Source organism: Manihot esculenta, chromosome 8 (genome assembly GCF_001659605.2).
Source record: "Manihot esculenta cultivar AM560-2 chromosome 8, M.esculenta_v8, whole genome shotgun sequence".
Taxonomy (NCBI): Eukaryota; Viridiplantae; Streptophyta; class Magnoliopsida; order Malpighiales; family Euphorbiaceae; genus Manihot; species Manihot esculenta.
This window is the reverse complement of record NC_035168.2, coordinates 28,468,077-28,486,673: the sequence shown is the minus strand read 5'-3', so window position 1 is coordinate 28,486,673 and position 18,597 is coordinate 28,468,077. Positions and strand designations below refer to the sequence as shown.

The window sequence follows — 18,597 nt, the reverse complement described above, 5'->3', positions numbered from 1 at the left end:
GTTTCTTGGTGGTGTTGTCCCACCTCTTCTTACTTGAGCTCTGAGAAGAGAGACCTGGCCCTCCTCTGCCTGGGGTCTTAACCCCTGAAGACTGGGTCACTGACTGCTTCACTGACCCCTCAACTATAGCACTTGCCTCCATCCTTCGAGCCATATCCACCACAGTGTGGAAACTTTCCCTCTCGACTGACTGAATCAAAGAGGAGTACCTGGAATGCAGCTTCATAACATATCTCTTGGCTTTCTTCGTATCTGTATCCAGAGCTTGCCCTGAAAAAGGCAATAGCTCCAAGAATTTATCTGTGAACTCCTCTACACTCATATGCTCTGTCTGCCTCAGTTGCTCAAACTCAATCATCTTCAGTTCTCTGGAACTGTCTGGAAAAGCCCATCCAGCGAACTCATTTGCAAATTCTTCCCATGTCATGCCGTCTAGTCTCGGGTCCACATAACACTGGAACCATTCCCGTGCCTTCTTACACTTTAAGGTGAACCCTGCCATCTGAATGGCCCTGCTATCATCCGCCCCTAGCTCATCAGTTATTGTCTTCACTACTCTCAGATACTCAAAGGGGTCATCCCCTGACTTGTATTTGGGAGCATCCAGCTTAAGGTAATCTGTCATCTTTACCTTGCTCCCACCGGCTGAGCTAGGTCTAGAAGGTTGAGTAACTAGGGCTGCTGGTTCTGTAGGTGGTGGAGGTGGGGGAGCAGCATTCCCCGAGGTGGGGTTTGCCGGGTTAGGATAGAAAGGTGAGGGTGGATAAGCTGGGTACTGTGTGTAAGGTGGATAGAAAGATGGATAAGGCATGTAGGTAGGGTAGGGGTTAAAGCTGGAATAATCCGATGTGCCTCCCATCGGATACCCTGAACCCTGTGGGAAGGGTGGATAATGGGGTGGAAAACCATACCCCGAGGCCTGAACGCCTCCCTGAGACTCCCCTGTCCCCTCTTCCTCCATGCTAACATCCAGATTCCCATCCCTCCTCTGATCCTCTTCCATAACCTCCCTCACATCTGAAGAACTTCCTCCTCTATCTGTCCCCCTTCTGCTAGCATCAAAAGACCTTCTAGGGTCCCTTGACACTCTTTCTCTGTTTGCTCTACAAGACATTGCCCTAGGCAATGTAGGAGGACGGGCGCTCGTGCCCTCATCCTCAGGTGGCACTCCAGTCAATCGTACAGATCGATGAGTTCCTCTCATCCTGTTTTCTGAAAAACAATACACATCACACAAATATTAGCATCATATGGTTCATGTGGGCACACATGAACCCTCATCACATATACATCATTCATATCATAGCATCAATGCACATGTATATAATCATGGCATTTCACATCATCATACAAGACAGGACTCCACATCCTATCCTAGTGGACATGATCTTTCCTATTGTGCTTGACCTTCTATAACATCTATGAGCCCGACACTCTAGGTCCGATCCTATGAACCTAGGGCTCTGATACCATTCTGTAACGACCCGAAAATCGGACCGCTACCGGCGCTAGGATCCAGATCGGATTAAGGCCGCCGGGACCCGTAGCAAGCCTGACATGAAACCTGTAAACCTGTATAATCCCATACATGATCAACAACATGCATAAAAATTAAAACTTTTCTTCCGTATTCATCAACCAAACTCAACCTGTGCATGCACTGTACATAACATAAACATAATCATGACCCCTCAGTGGGATCTCATCAATGCCCCAATGGGCGATACATCATACGTTGAGTTGGTTTGCATACTCATCATAAAATATCTAAGATCATGTATTAAAAGGGACATCTTATACATATAGTCAAGCACAACCTCTAATCCTCAAAGTCATTACATACCTAAAACTGTACTTTTACATACATTAATACATTTATCATGTCCACGCTATCTATTACATACACAAGACTTCATTACTCTTACGGATCTCCTGGTCTACCCTGTACCTGCAATCCTGGGGAAAATGGGAGAGGGGTGAGCTACTAGAGCCCAGTGAGCATAATAATAAAACATTTAAATCATATGGATCATGGAATGCATCACAACACAGCTAATCACATCAAGGATGAACTTGTCACCAGTAGCCCTCTACATAGTCCAACTGTGCTAGAACGTAGAATGGGTCCTGGTCTTTCCCTTACATAGCATAACATAACAGTGTCCAACTGTGCCAGAACGTAGAATGGGTCCTGGTCTTTCTCTTACATAGTGCCAGCGAACGTAGAATGGGTCCCACTGGTCTTACATTCCGTACCGTACATATCACATCGTCATATCATAGATTGAGGGCTTTGGATCATCCAACATTCATCCACATCAATCAACAATAAAGTATGCAATGCAACATATTCGTGAATTCTAATGCAAACAACCTAGTACATATCATGGCATTCGTGATGCGTGAAACATGCTAAAAAGTCCATTATTTGCTATAAAACATAATAAGTTATTCCACTCACCTCTGGGTAGCTCTGACCAGACACTGGAGCAGCTGACTCACTGCTGGGGTCCTCGGTTCCTCGGGTCCAAACCTACACAGGTGGACTCAAATGAGGGACCAAACAAACAAGAACATAACTCTAAACTACTCCCCAAAAACCCCCTAACATCATGAAACAATCATAGAAAAACATGCAAAAAGGAAGGCAGAACAGGGCAGGTTCGGCGGCACCTTCAGCGGCCGAAAGTCCCTCCAGAGCCGAAACCCAGGCAGGTTCGGCGGCACCTTCGGCGGCCGAAAGTCTCAGACAGAGACGAAAGTCTCTTTTCGGGGGCAACTTCGGCAGCTGAAAGGCCTGCCTCCCCAGCCATGTTCGGCGGCCGAAAGTTCCTTCGGCTGCTGAACCTGGTTTTTGCCAAAGGGCAGAAACTTGGCTCCCTTAAGCACCCTTGCCTCCAAAACTTCCAATCATGCACTTAGCTCAACTAAAACATGCAAATATACATACATTGGCTCCTAGGGGCTTCAAACTAACTTAAACCCCAACTACAACACACAACGACAACACAATCCAACATACATTGCTCAAAACATAACATTAATTCAAAAACCTAACTATGAGCTAAACATGCATTCTACCCCATAGATCTTGCATAAAACTTACTTTAAACATGAAATGAGCTTAAGATCGGCTCTTACCTCTTGAAGATCGAGAGAGAGACGTCCTAAACTCGGAGGTGGGAGATTTTTGAGTTCTTGAACCTCAAAGCTCCAAAACTTTGCTCAAAGCTTGAAAATCTTCAAAACCAAGTAAAAACTCATGAAAATCAAGTAGGATTGGAAGGAAAGAACTCAAAATCGGTGAGGGATGGCGGAGAGCTCACCTTGGCCGAAAATGGGAAAAAAGCTCGCCCGTTTTCGACTAAGGGACCCTTTTATAGTGGCTGGCCAGGCCACGTTCGAGGGTCGAACGTGCCTCCGCATGCATGCCATGTTCGGCGGCCGAACTTGAGGTTCGGCGGCCGAACCTGGACTTTCCTCACTTATGCTTTCGGGGGCCTAAAGGCGCTCCCGAAGGCATGCATGTTCGGCGGCCGAACTTGAGGTTTGGCGGCCGAACCTGAGTTTTCCTCCAAGGTTGTTTTTATGCAAAAACTCATTTCCATTTTACTTAAAACCATGAAATACCTTAAAACATTTTATGAAAACATGTTTCTACCCTACTAGAGGCTTCCGACATCCGAGATTCCACCGGACGGTAGGAATTCCGATACCGGAGTCTAGCCGGGTATTACAACTAGTCACAAGAATAATATAAATACCAAATGATAATAAAGAAATAATAAAACTAATTAGATTTCACAACCAATTGAACTAAAACTTCAATTATCCTTCAACTGAAAAGAAGAATTTAGCCACACATATTTATGGCTGAAACACAATAAGAAGAAGAGTGTTTTCAACCTTCTCAAATTAATTAAGAACAAAAGATGATTCTGTGCATCAAAATATCATCTTTATATACTACTATAAATCCTAGTTCAACCTAAATACTAGTAACCAAAATAAGATGGAAAAGTTTTCCTAAAAAAGTCGAGTTTGATATGTATTGGCATATGAGGATTTTCCGATCGCGTACCATATTTAGAACTGGATTCTGATTCTTCTCGTCAAATACTTTATGCCCATAATGTAGTCCATAACACTGTACGTCTGAGAGTTAGAGTTCAAGCATGACTTTGCTTTTCTATTCTTTTGTGAACTTAGTTATGTCCACTGACTCTTTTTAATTTCAGAATGTGGAGTCCAAATACAGTTTTTTCTTGTTATTCTCTAATCCTTACTTATCCTACTAAGATATCAAAACTCAAATAAATCAACTTATTTTAAGTAAAATTAAACTCAAAATCTAAGTGTTTTAAAACATTAAGACTACACACTATGCAGATTATCAATTTCCCCACACTTAAATCAAGCTTGTCCTCAAACATGTACTCATTGATCATTCTATCTCGAAAATTCACATTCAGCTATCCACAATTCTTAAAATTAATAGCTCAAAGAGTTAAGCTAAATCACGTTAAACAACTAGCATGCCACAACAAGATCTCATTAATGTATACAAATCATAAAAAAAAAAATACCAACACAGTCTTTAAAGCCAAAAATACAACAAACTCATTTTCAATATGTGAGCACACAATTTAGTTCAATAATTTTTTAAGTTAATGCATAAAAAATATATATACCCAACCAACCAAGGAAGTTCTAAAGTTGTTAAAGGAATTCAATTTTCTCTCTTTTTTTTTTTGTTTTTATTTGATGGTCTTGGTTCGAGATTTTTATCGGCTCCTATAAGAGTGTGCTCTCCCAAAACTAGTTATTTCCATTTACAAGAGATATTCCTTGCTTAAGAGGAATGGGCCCGAACTATCCAAACCAACTAGTGATGGTAAACCATCTCATTAGTGGTATGTTTTGAACTATTGACAGCTCCTACGGGGTATAATTCTGCCAATCATAGGCTTTTTCTATCCACAAAGGACATCCCTTGTTTAAGGAGAATAAATGTCATACCACTTAAACCAGCCAATATTGGTGAACCACTTATTTATTTATTTATTTTTATTTTTTTAACATCCTAGGTTCCTTGGGGCATTATTCTTCATTGAGACTCATTAAAGTAAGTTGAACAAAGTTTCAGAATGCATTAACATATCCTTTAATAAGCAATATCAGTTCATTTAAATAGGAGTTTGTACATTTTAACATATAGATATAAATGCTAGAATCGCTTATGATTTGGATAAAAGACAAGAGGAAGCCATTTGTTATGGTTAAGTAATTCAACCTAACTCTAAAATTCACAATCTTTTTCTTTTTTTATTTATTTTTCTTTTTTTTCATCTAGAAAAGAAAAGAAAAAGAAAGAATAAATAAACAAATGAACATAAAACAAAAGTTAGAACAGAATAAAACCTAAAATAAAAATGAAACAATAAAACTAAAAAAAAAATAAAGCTAAAATAAAATAAATAAACTAAAGAAAAACAAAGCTAGGCATCATGGATATAGATATATGCTCTCTAAACTTCTCCCTACACTTAAGTCACATTGCCCTCAATGTAGAATAAATCTATATAAAGCAAGTCATAAAAAACATTCCTCCCCACACTTAAAATTCATATTTAAATCAATAAATAATAGAAAATAGAGATTCAAGTACTTTCCTGGTGGATGGAGAAGATCTGCTGATGGACTGAAGGAGGTCTATTGATAGTTTGATAGCATCGTAAGTTTAGTTATGGACATAGCTAAAGGTACAAACTTTCTTCCTGTGAGCATATCAAATAATGAAATCATCTTGAAGGTGCCATGCAAATTATATCTTCATATCCTTATTTTCCTTTCTGCAAAAAAAAAAAAAAAAAAAATCTGTATTTTTACAATAAAAGTAAAAAAATATAAAAAAATAACTATGAGGATAAGGAAAGAAATAGTTCTAGTTTATAGTCTTAGCTAGACTTTATTTGAATATTATGACCATCAAATAATTGGTGTTGAACCACTTAAAATGTCCTCTTTAGCTGGTTCCATCTTGAATCCTTCATAAAATAGCTTAAGAATGCCTGTTGAAATGGTAATTTCAAACTGCATGAAGTGCGATTCTCATTTATGAATGGAGGTGGTTGACCGAGCAATGACTTCAGTTCCACTTTTGGTTCCTCCACTTTGCAAAATCTCTCAAGGATCTCCTTTTCTTCTTTCTCCTTTTTGGACTTGGCTAACCTTTTAGGAAAATGAGGTTTGATTATCAAATCATCAGGTTCAGCTTGTTTATGTACTGGTATCGATTTACTATTTGTTTTAGGTGCTGGAATTTCATTCTCCAGGTCTGTACTTTTGTCGTGTCCACAACTTACCTCACGAGGATTTTGCAGCAATTCTTTTTTACTTCTCAATATAACAACACTTACATTCTCCCTTGAGTTGACTATTATTTGGGAAGATAATTCCTCTTGAGACTCAATTTTGCTTAAGGACGTAGCTAGTTGGCTTATTTGGATTTTCAAATTTTGAATTATTTTCCTTATTTTCTGCTGAAATTCTTGAGTGTTAATTGCTAAACTTTTGACAATGTTCTCAAGTGACATACCTGAATTTGATGAAGATGCTAGTTATTGTGACGTTGTTGAGGATTTTGGGAATAGGTCGGTGTTGCTTCATAGATGAAATTTGAATGATCTCTTCATCCTTGATTGTAGGTGTTCAAGCAAGCATCATATTTTCTTTAAGGAGGACTATAAAATTCACCTGTTACATTTACTTGCTATTTCAAGTTTCTTATAGCAATACATTGAACCAAAGTGGTCAAATGTGAAAGTTGTGACGCAAGAAAAGAAAAAGATGATTCATAACAGCTTAAATTTGAATACATTACATTGCTACAATACATCCCTATAAGCAAATACAAGATTTAGCTACAAGATTAAATAAAATCATTCAAAAGAATTAATAAACTGATTTAAACCAGTCCCTGACAATGGCACCAAAATTTAATGGGTGTCGAAGCCACAAAATAAATTTCTATTTTTCTAAAACAAAATAAATTACGATAGTGGTGAGTAGGATCGATCCCACAGAGACCGAAAGGAAAATAATTCTACTGAATAAATAAAAATAACAATAAAAATAAAATGGGGGGATTTTAAATGCAAATGAATAAAAATCAATTCAATAGAAAAATAAACTAAATTAATTTAAAGATAAAATCAATATGGGATGAATTCAATCAAAGGATTAATCTTAGTTTCAACTTTACTGGTTAATCATAGATGCAAAGATAATTCCGAATTATTTATAGACAAACCAATTATAGATATCGAAAAAGCTTCAAATATCCAATCATTTCTTAGTTTTTAAATAGCTAAGAGATGCTCGTTAACTAGCTCTAGCTCTTGGACAACTATAAAAGACGCTTTTAGAATTTAATTCAATTACTGCATAAAGAACTAGAAGAACTTGATTCTAACTAACTGTAATACCCGTGTAATACCCGGCTAGAATCCGGCATCGGAATTCCTGTCGTCCGGTGGAATCCGGGGTGTCGGACTTCTAGAGGAGGGTAGGATTTATGTTTTACTATGTGTGATATGTGTTTTACTGATTTAACTAAGTTTTGAGTTGAAATGACCCAAGGCTGATGAGCCAAGTTCGGCCGCCGAAGGTAAGTTCGGCCGCCGAAAGTGCTCAACGTTCGGCTTCCAAAGTGCAAGTTCGGCCCCCGAAGGTTGCATGAGTTTGCATGCGATTGGGCAGCCGACGCTGAGGTGGCCAGCCAGCTGAGTCATGTAGTTTGACAGATGTTGGCCTCAGATTCTTGCCCTAGAGCAGGCCACGTTTCTCATGACTCATCTGCAAGTGATATGAGCTGCTCATGCAGATGAGTAGTGTGTGTTTGCTAAGGTATTGAAAGTTGTAACAAAAAACAAAACTAAGTGTTTGAGAGGGTGAAGAGAGTTGGTTCGTTTTTCTTTTGTTCAGGGTGTTTAGCTTCTTCTTACAGGAGGTAAGTGATGCTTTTGACCCTGTTTCCATGTTTTCTGAAGGTTTTAAGGGAGTTATGGAGAGAGATGCCTGTTTAGGTGATAACTGGTGGTTTTGATGATTTATGCATGTATATATGTTTATGTGTTATGTTTGATTTGTTGTTTGGGGTTATTAGATAGTTTTGGACCCCTGTGAACATATACTTGCGTATATGTGTGTGGAATAGTTGAAGTATGCATGTTTGGAGCTGTTGAAGGGAAGGAGGAGCTTGGTTTGCCGACGGGCTGAGTTCTGGATGAACTCAGGTTCGGCAGCCGAAGGTTCTTTCGGCCGCCGAACCTCTTGAATGGTGGCTTAGGCTGCCATAGCTTGCCCCCGCGAGTTTTGCATGTTCGGCTCTGTTTGGGGAATTCGGCCGCCGAAGGTGCCGCCGAAGGTTAGAGACTTTCGTCTCTGGAATGCCTTTTGGCCCCCGAAACTTGCCCCCGAAAGGGTTCGGCCGCCGAAGCATGAGATTCGGCCGCCGAAGGTGCTTGAGTTTCGTCTCTGGAGAGGACTTTCGGCCGCCGAACCTGCCGCCGAAAGTGTTCTGTCCAGCTTTCTTTTGCATGCTTTGCATGAATAGTTGAGTGAGTCGAAAGGGTTTCTGGGGGAGTGTAAGAGAGGTATTTAGAAGCTAGTTTGGTCCCTCATTTGCATTTATCTGTATCTGTACATACCAGAGGAACCAGAGAGAGCAGCAGTGAGTACTGCTCCAGAGTATACAGAACCTGCAGAGTCAGTCCAGAGCCAGAGGTGAGTGGAACTAAACTGATTACTTGATTGAATTCAGACAAGAACTGCTTTTAGCATATTTCATGCATCATATTGATACCATAGGGTGATTGCATTTAGAATGCACAAAGCTGTGGCATTGCATAGCTTCATTGTTGGTGTGGGTAAATACTGAATGATCCAGTAGTTCCAGACAGGAAGACCAGGACCCCATTCTACGGCCTAGCAGGTAAAGGAAGACCAGGACCCCATTCTACGGCCTGGCGGGTATAGGCAATTGGTCTATACTGGCAAAGGGTAAGTACAGGTGTTAGATACACATATACATATATGGTACAGGAAGTCCAGGACCCCAGTCTACGGCCTGGCACGGTTTACTGGGATTATGTGGTGACAGGTTTACTCTTGATGTGGCTTGTTTGTGTTATGACGCATTTCATGAGATCATGTTTTAATGAGATATTTTACTGTTCTACTCACTGGGCTATAGAGCTCATCCCACTCCCTTAACCCCAGTTTTGCAGGTTCAGTGTACAGTGTACAGGGACAGTCCAGCAGAGTACAGAAAGAGTAAAAGTAAAGAGCTTGTAATAGTATAGCGTGGACATGTAAATTTTAAAGAGATGTTATAGTTGTGTATATCGTTAGAGTTGTGCTTGACTTAGTTGTATTGTGTTGTAAAGCTTTTGTTACATACATGATCTGTATATGTATATATATGGTTTTTATACCCAGGCTTAACAGGTATGAATTAACCCATCTAGAGCAAGCTCTAGTTAGGGGTACAGAGTACAGAGTACAGAGTACAGAGTACAGAGATAGTGCATGCACAGGTTAAGCCTTGGTTCAGCAAAGAGTTTTTATTTTCACAGAAAATGTATCATGTATGAGTTTTACAGGTACACAGAGAGTATAGCAGGCTTGCTACGGGTTCTGGCGGCCTTAAGCCGACCTGAATCCTAGCGCCGGTGACGGTCCATTTTGGGGTCGTTACAGATTGGTATCAGAGCCCTAGGTTCACATGGTCGGACCTATAGAGAGAGTGTCGGGCTCATAGAAAATCCAGTTGGTCAAGCACAATAGGGAATCATGTCCACCAGGATAGGATGTGGAGTCCTGTCTATTTGATGCTATGAAATGCATATGTATATGTGTTCTCGTTGAGATATATGTTTATGTGCTGATATGCTATAGTATGTGTTGTTTTTCAGAGTTCAGATGCGAGGAACTCGTCGATCAGCTCGATTGACTGGAGTCCCATCAGATAGTGAGGGATTAGCTGCTCGTCCTCCTGCATTGCCGAGGGCAAGGTCTCAGAGATCTAGCAGGGAAGGCATGTCAATAGACCCTAGAAGGTCTGTAGACGAGAGCAGAAGAGGGATAGTTAGAGGAGGTAGATCAGAGGAAGAGAGGGAGGCCATGGAGACTGATCCGTCTATGGATGAAGGTATGGGAGAATCTCTGGGAGGTGTTCAGGTCTCAGGTTTTGATTATCCAGCTGTTTCCCAGGTTCCAGAGTATCCAATGGAAGGTATGTCGGAGTACTCTCGATTTGACCCATATCCTACATCTATGCCATATATGCCATATCCTTACTATTACCCATCATATCCACCATATCCTATGTATCCACCCTCCCCTATCCATCCAAGTGCAGCACACCCAGAAATAAATGAACCAGTACCTCCACCACCACAAACAGAACCAGCAGTCCCTGTTGCACAAATACCTCCACCTAGTTCATCTGGGAGTAAGGTGCAAATGACTGAGTACCTTAAATTGGATGCTCCTAAGTTTCATACAGGAGATAATCCATTTGAGTATCTGAGATGTGTAAAAATGATTACTGATGAGTTGGGTGCGGATGGTAGTAGAGCCATTGAGATGGCAGGGTTTACACTAAAGTGTAGGAAGGCTCGGGAATGGTTTAGGAACTATATAGAGCCTAGACTGAACAGTATGTCGTGGGGAGAATTTGCTAATGAGTTTGCAGGATGGGCTTTTCCTGATAGCTCCAGGGAGATGAAGCTAATAGAGTTTGAACAGTTAAGACAAACAGATGAGATGACGGTTGATGAATTTACAGATAAGTTTCTAGATTTGCTTCAGTACGTGGGTCAGGCCTATGATACGGATCAGAAGAAAGCTAGAAGATATACCCTAAGACTTCATCCCAGGTATTCTTCTTTGATCCTTCCAGCAGAAAAGGAGAGTTTCCACTCTATTGTGGATGCAGCTAGGAAGATGGAAGCTAGTGCCAAGATTCAAAAACAGTCTCAAGCACAGGCTTCGGGTTCTAAGGCCCCCAGTTCAGGCACCTCAGGTAGCAAACGATGGGATAAGGCAAAAGGAACAAAGAGTAGGTTCTGGAGTAAAGTCAAGTCTGGTCTGGGAATGGGTAGTGGCTCAAGCTCTGGCACAACTATTCCAGCATGTAGGAGATGTGGAAGACCACACAGAGGAGCTTGTCAGTTGGGATCTTCAGCCTGTTTTAGATGTGGACAGGTGGGGCATTTTGCTCGAGAGTGTCCTCAGGTGACTTTTGTGGCACCTTCCCAGCAGATGAGTTCAGGCAGTGTAGCACAGCCAGTAGGGCAGCCAGTGGCTCCAGCCATGCCTCAGAGTAGTGGCAGAGGTAGAGGGAGAGGGGCAGCCTCTACTTCAGCAGCAGGTTCCCGAGGTGGAAATCCTGTAGCCCCAGCACGGATTTTCACTATGACTCAGGAGGAGGCTAATACATCAAACACAGTGGTGTCAGGTAATCTCATCATTGGGTGTTCAGATGTGTATGCTTTGATGGACCCTGGTGCTTCTCATTCCTTTATTGCTTCGAGAGCCATAGAGAGATTGGGTTTGATCAGGTCTGAGTTAGCGTATCCTCTCTGGGTCAGTGGACCCAAATGCGACCCATCAGTGGCAGTGTCAGTCTGTCGTTTCAGTCCAGTGTTTATAGAGGGTAGATACCTTCCAGCTGACCTTGTGGTTCTAGCTTTGACAGATTTTGATGTCATTCTAGGGATGGATTGGTTATCTACATATAGTGCGACTTTGGACTGTAGAGAGAAGATAGTGAGTCTCAGAGACCAGGATGGGTCAGAGTGTGTCTTCAGAGGAGACAGGAGAGGTACACCCAGAGGTATGATTTCAGCCCTTCAGGCTCGTCGTTTGCTTAGGAGGGGTTGTCAGGGGTTTCTAGCTCATGTGAGAGAGCTAGACAGTCAGGTGAGGGAACCAGCCGCCGTACCAGTAGTCCGAGAGTTTCTCGATGTGTTCCCAGACGATTTACCAGGACTTCCACCTGATAGGGAGATAGGGTTTGAAATTGAGTTGCTGCCAGGTACGAGACCTATCTCTATTCCTCCCTACAGGATGGCACCAGCAGAGTTAAAAGAGTTGAAAGAACAGTTGCAGGACTTGGTAGATAAGGGTTTCATCCGCCCTAGTACCTCACCTTGGGGTGCTCCAGTGCTTTTTGTCAGAAAGAAGGATGGATCCCTCAGACTTTGTATCGACTACAGACAGTTGAACAAGGTCACTATCAAGAATAGGTATCCTCTACCTAGGATTGATGATCTATTTGACCAGCTAGCTGGAGCAGGTTGTTTCTCAAAAATAGATCTAAGATCCGGGTATCATCAGTTGAGAGTCAGAGAGGCAGATGTGCCTAAGACAGCTTTCAGAACCAGGTATGGGCATTATGAGTTCTTAGTGATGCCGTTCGGGTTGACTAACGCCCCTGCAGCATTCATGGATCTCATGAACAGAGTTTTCAGTGAGTTTCTGGATCACTTTGTCATTGTGTTCATCGATGATATTTTAGTGTATTCCAGAGATGCAGAAGAGCATGCCCAGCATCTGAGGATAGTTCTGCAGACACTGAGAGAGCATGGTTTGTATGCCAAGTTCTCGAAGTGTGAGTTTTGGTTGAGGAGCATTGCCTTCTTGGGACACGTGGTATCAGCAGAAGGTATTGAGGTAGACCCCAAGAAGATAGAGGCTGTAGCTAACTGGCCCAGACCCACGACAGTGACTGAGATTAAAAGCTTTCTGGGACTGGCAGGTTACTACAGGAGGTTCGTTCAGAACTTCTCAAAGATAGCAGCTCCTATGACCAAACTAACTCAGAAGAACCAGAAGTTTGTCTGGTCAGACCAGTGTGAAGAGAGCTTTGAGGAGCTCAAAAAGAGATTGACAACAGCACCAGTGCTAGCTCTGCCTGTGAGTAATGAGGATTTCACAGTATTCTGTGATGCGTCTCGAGTGGGATTGGGTTGTGTTCTGATGCAGCAGGATAGGGTGATTGCTTATGCTTCTAGACAGTTAAAGAAGCACGAGTTGAATTACCCCACCCATGACCTTGAGATGGCAGCAGTTATCTTTGCACTCAAGATGTGGAGGCATTACCTCTACGGGGTTAAATGCGAGATCTTCACTGATCACAAAAGTTTACAGTACATCTTGAGTCAGAGAGAGCTGAATTTGAGGCAGAGGAGATGGGTAGAATTGCTCAGTGATTATGATTGTAAGATCCAGTATCACCCGGGTAAGGCGAATGTTGTGGCAGACGCCCTAAGCCGGAAGTCACTAGGCAGTTTATCCCATATAGCAGCAGAACGGAGACCAGTTGTGATGGAGCTGTACAAGCTCTTAGAAGAGGGGTTACAGTTCGAGTTGTCTGGGACAGGTGCATTGATAGCACAGATGAGAGTGACACCTATGTTTCTGGAGCAGATAGCTCAGAGACAGCATGAGGACCCTGAGTTGATGAAAATTGCCAGGACTGTTCAGTCAGGCAACAGTGCAGAGTTCAGATTTGATAGCAAAAGGATCCTTCGCTATGGAAGTCGACTTTGTGTACCAGATAGGGGCAGTGTGAAGGAACACATTATGAGGGAAGCTCATAATGCGAGATATAGTGTTCACCCAGGAGCCACTAAGATGTATCAGGCTCTGAAAAGGGTCTATTGGTGGCCAGCCATGAAGAAAGAAGTGGCGCAGTTTGTGACAGCTTGTGACGTTTGTCAGAGGGTGAAACTAGAGCATCAGAAACCAGCAGGAATGCTTAACCCATTGCCGATTCCAGAGTGGAAATGGGAGAACATAGCCATGGATTTTGTAGTGGGTTTACCAGCAGCAGCGTCCAACAGGATAGACTCTATATGGGTGATTGTGGACAGACTCACAAAATCTGCTCATTTTCTTCCAGTTCGGAGTAACTATTCTGTGGATAAGTTGGCACAGGTCTATCTGGATGAGATCGTGAGATTACATGGAGTTCCCGTGTCTATAGTTTCAGACAGAGGACCTCAGTTTACCTCCCGCTTTTGGCGGAGTCTGCAGAGTGCGATGGGCACGCGATTGGAGTTTAGTACTGCTTTCCACCCACAGACTGATGGACAGTCAGAGAGGACCATCCAGACCATTGAGGATATGCTCAGAATGTGTGTGTTAGACTTTGGCGGTTCTTGGAGGCAGCATCTACCTTTGGTGGAGTTTGCCTACAATAACAGCCATCATGCTAGCATTGGGATGGCTCCTTATGAAGCTTTGTATGGGAGGAAGTGCAGATCCCCTGTTTGTTGGGAAGAGATAGGAGAGAAGGCTCTTACAGGGCCAGAGTTAGTAGAGATTACTAGTCGCGTAGTGCCCGTGATCAGAGATAGAATTAGGACAGCGCAGAGTAGACAGAAAAGTTATGCAGACGTTCGCAGAAAACAGTTAGAATTCCAAGAGGGTAGTATGGTATTGCTAAAAGTGTCTCCAATGAAAGGAGTGGTTCATTTTGGGAAGAAGGGTAAGTTAGCGCCACGGTACATTGGACCCTTTGAGATTTTGCAGAGGATCGGAAATGTGTCGTATAAGCTAGATTTGCCTGCTTCTATGGAGAGGATTCACCCGGTATTTCATGTTTCTATGCTACGGCAGTTTGTGTCAGATCCGCATCAGGTTCTGAGTGAGCCTGAGGTGGAGATTCATACAGATCTCACCTATATCGAGCAGCCAGTACGGATTCTGGACACACAGATCAGACAGCTAAGGAACAAGGAGATCCCGATGGTGAAAGTTTTGTGGAACCACCACAATATAGAAGAGTGCACCTGGGAGACGCGGGAGTCTATGCTCCAGCAGTATCCATACTTGTTTTAAGGTTCGTTTCCTCCAGTTTATGTGTTATTTGTTTTTCGAATCATTCGAGGACGAATGTTTTTAAGGGGGGAGAATGTAATACCCGGCTAGAATCCGGCATCGGAATTCCTGTCGTCCGGTGGAATCCGGGGTGTCGGACTTCTAGAGGAGGGTAGGATTTATGTTTTACTATGTGTGATATGTGTTTTACTGATTTAACTAAGTTTTGAGTTGAAATGACCCAAGGCTGATGAGCCAAGTTCGGCCGTCGAAGGTAAGTTCGGCCGCCGAAAGTGCTCAACGTTCGGCTTCCAAAGTGCAAGTTCGGCCCCCGAAGGTTGCATGAGTTTGCATGCGATTGGGCAGCCGACGCTGAGGTGGCCAGCCAGCTGAGTCATGTAGTTTGACAGATGTTGGCCTCAGATTCTTGCCCTAGAGCAGGCCACGTTTCTCATGACTCATCTGCAAGTGATATGAGCTGCTCATGCAGATGAGTAGTGTGTGTTTGCTAAGGTATTGAAAGTTGTAACAAAAAACAAAACTAAGTGTTTGAGAGGGTGAAGAGAGTTGGTTCGTTTTTCTTTTGTTCAGGGTGTTTAGCTTCTTCTTACAGGAGGTAAGTGATGCTTTTGACCCTGTTTCCATGTTTTCTGAAGGTTTTAAGGGAGTTATGGAGAGAGATGCCTGTTTCTGTGGCATTGCATAGCTTCATTGTTGGTGTGGGTAAATGCTGAATGATCCAGTAGTTCCAGACAGGAAGACCAGGACCCCATTCTACGGCCTGGCAGGTAAAGGAAGACCAGGACCCCATTCTACGGCCTGGCGGGTATAGGCAATTGGTCTATACTGGCAAAGGGTAAGTACAGGTGTTAGATACACATATACATATATGGTACAGGAAGTCCAGGACCCCAGTCTACGGCCTGGCACGGTTTACTGGGATTATGTGGTGACAGGTTTACTCTTGATGTGGCTTGTTTGTGTTATGACGCATTTCATGAGATCATGTTTTAATGAGATATTTTACTGTTCTACTCACTGGGCTATAGAGCTCATCCCACTCCCTTAACCCCAGTTTTGCAGGTTCAGTGTACAGGGACAGTCCAGCAGAGTACAGAAAGAGTAAAAGTAAAGAGCTTGTAATAGTATAGCGTGGACATGTAAATTTTAAAGAGATGTTATAGTTGTGTATATCGTTAGAGTTGTGCTTGACTTAGTTGTATTGTGTTGTAAAGCTTTTGTTACATACATGATCTGTATATGTATATATATGGTTTTTATACCCAGGCTTAACAGGTATGAATTAACCCATCTAGAGCAAGCTCTAGTCAGGGGTACAGAGTACAGAGTACAGAGTACAGAGTACAGAGATAGTGCATGCACAGGTTAAGCCTTGGTTCAGCAAAGAGTTTTTATTTTCACAGAAAATGTATCATGTATGAGTTTTACAGGTACACAGAGAGTATAGCAGGCTTGCTACGGGTTCTGGCGGCCTTAAGCCGACCTGAATCCTAGCGCCGGTGACGGTCCATTTTGGGGTCGTTACAACCCGGCTAGACCCCGGCATCGGAATTCCTACTTTCCGGCGGAATCTCGGATATCGGAACCCTCTAGAAGGGTAAAATATGTTTTTATAAAATATTTTTACATGTTTTTATAGTTTTAATGAAGAAAGAAAATGAGTTTTTGAAAGAAAACACTATGGAGGAAGAGTCCAGGTTCGGCCGCCGAACATGGTGCTCTTGCGGAAGCACCTTTGGCCCCCGAAGGTGGTCTGGCTAGCCACCTATAAAAAGCCTCTTATCTGAAAATGGATGAGTTTTCTCTCTCTATTTTCGGGCATAGGTGTGATTTCGCCTTTTTTTGGTCGATTTTATGTTTTCCTTCAAATCTTTCAAGTTTTTGACAAGTTTTCATCTTGTTTTGAAGTTTTTGAGCTAAAGATCAAAGTTATGAAGCTTGGAGACCCCCGGAGCTCGTTCCTCCATATCTCCGAGTTTGAGATCACATCTCCTCTCGATCTTCAAGAGGTAAGTGTCGATCCACGCCTTTCATGATGTTTTAAGAAAATTTTAAGAAGGGGTTAAGGGTTTTGATGCATGTTTAGGCTAGTTGTAAAATGTTAGGGTTTATGTTTGTTAAATGATAAATGTATGCTAAATGTGATGTTTGTTGGGGTATATGTTAGTTTTATGCACCTATATGCTTGGAAATGTGTTTATGCATGTTTTAGTATAGTTGAATGCATGTTGGGATGTTGTGGGTGGTTGGATATGCAAGGCAGAATCGGGTTCTGCCCTTTGGGAGAGCCCAGGTTCGGCCGCCGAAGCCAGGTTCGGCCGCCGAAGCCAGTTTCGGCCACTAAACCTGGCTGTGGAGACAGTTTTGGCCGCCTAAGCTCGCCCCCGAAAGTTTGGACTTTCGGCTCTGGAGGGGAGTTTCGGCCGTCGAACCTGCCCCCGAAGGTTGTGACTTTCGACTCTGGAAAGGCTTTCGGCCACCGAACCCTGCCCCCGAAAGTGCCTAACTTTTGGCTCTAGAGGGACCTTCGGCCGCCGAACCTACCGCCGAAAGTTTCCTGTTCAGCCTTCCTTTGCCTATTTTTCCATGTATGTTTATGATGTTTTAGGGGGTTTTTGGGTAGATGATTAAAGTCATGTTAGAGTATGTTTGGTCCCTCATTTGAGTCCACCTGTGTAGGATTGGACCTAAGGAACCGAGGAGGCCAGCAGTGTTAGCTGTTTCAGAGTCAGCCAGAGGTGAGTAGAACTGAACTATGTTTTAAAGTAAATGAAATTTTTAGCATGTTCATGCATCATGAATGCCATGATATGTACTAGGTTGTTTGCATTAGAAATTCACGAATATGGTGCATTGCATAATATGATGTTGATGTGGATGGATATTGGATGACCCACTAGCCCTCGATATGACATGTTATGATACGGTATGGAAGTCTAGTGAGGCCCATTATACGCCCCTGGCACGATATGAGAGAAAGACCAGTGAGGCCCATTCTATGCCCCTGGCACATTGGATATGTTATGTTATGTTATGTTATGTTAAGAGAAAGACCAGTGAGGTCCATTCTACGCCCCTGACACAATTGGACTATGTAGAGGGTTATTGGTGACAAGTCCATCCATGATGTGAATTGTTTGTGATGTGATGCATTTCATGATGGCATATGTTTATAAACTGTTTTTATCGTTCTGCTCACTGGACTATAGTAGCTCACCCCCTTTTCCCTAACCCTCAGGTTTGCAGGTTCAGGATAGACCGGGAAGTCGTCAAGGTTGAAGGTTGTGTTAAGTGTAATAGATTAGTAGTGGACATATAATGTAAAATGGTATGATGTAATATAATGTAGAGAAATATTTCATGGTTTAGTATTGTGCTTGGCCCTAATAGTAATGGTTAATCCCTTTTTGTACATGATCTTATGTTAATGTTTTAATGATGATATATGTTGAACCAAGCTTGATGTATGTAATGTTGACCCAACTAGAGCATTTGATGAGGGCTCTAGTATGGGGTTTGTATGTTTAAAGTTATGGTGCATGCACAGGTCAAGCTTGGTATATGTTAAAGTTTAAAGTTTTTATGAAAATGTATGATCATGTATGGGATTTTATCCGATGTACAGGATGTATAGTAGGCTTGCTACGGGTCCCGGCGACCTTAAGTCGATCTGGATCCTAGCGC

At 42.5% G+C, this 18,597-nt stretch overlaps 1 long non-coding RNA gene across 1 annotated transcript in view; it reads left to right on the top strand.

Annotated features, from left to right (window-relative positions):
- LOC110621696 overlaps nucleotides 1-18,327 on the top strand; it is a 28,858-nt gene extending 10,531 nt beyond the window's left edge. Inside the window, exon 2 of the long non-coding RNA XR_002489009.2 lies at nucleotides 18,152-18,327. This is a non-coding gene — a long non-coding RNA (uncharacterized LOC110621696). The remainder of the gene's footprint in view (nucleotides 1-18,151) is intronic.
- The last annotated feature ends 270 nt before the right edge of the window (nucleotides 18,328-18,597 follow it).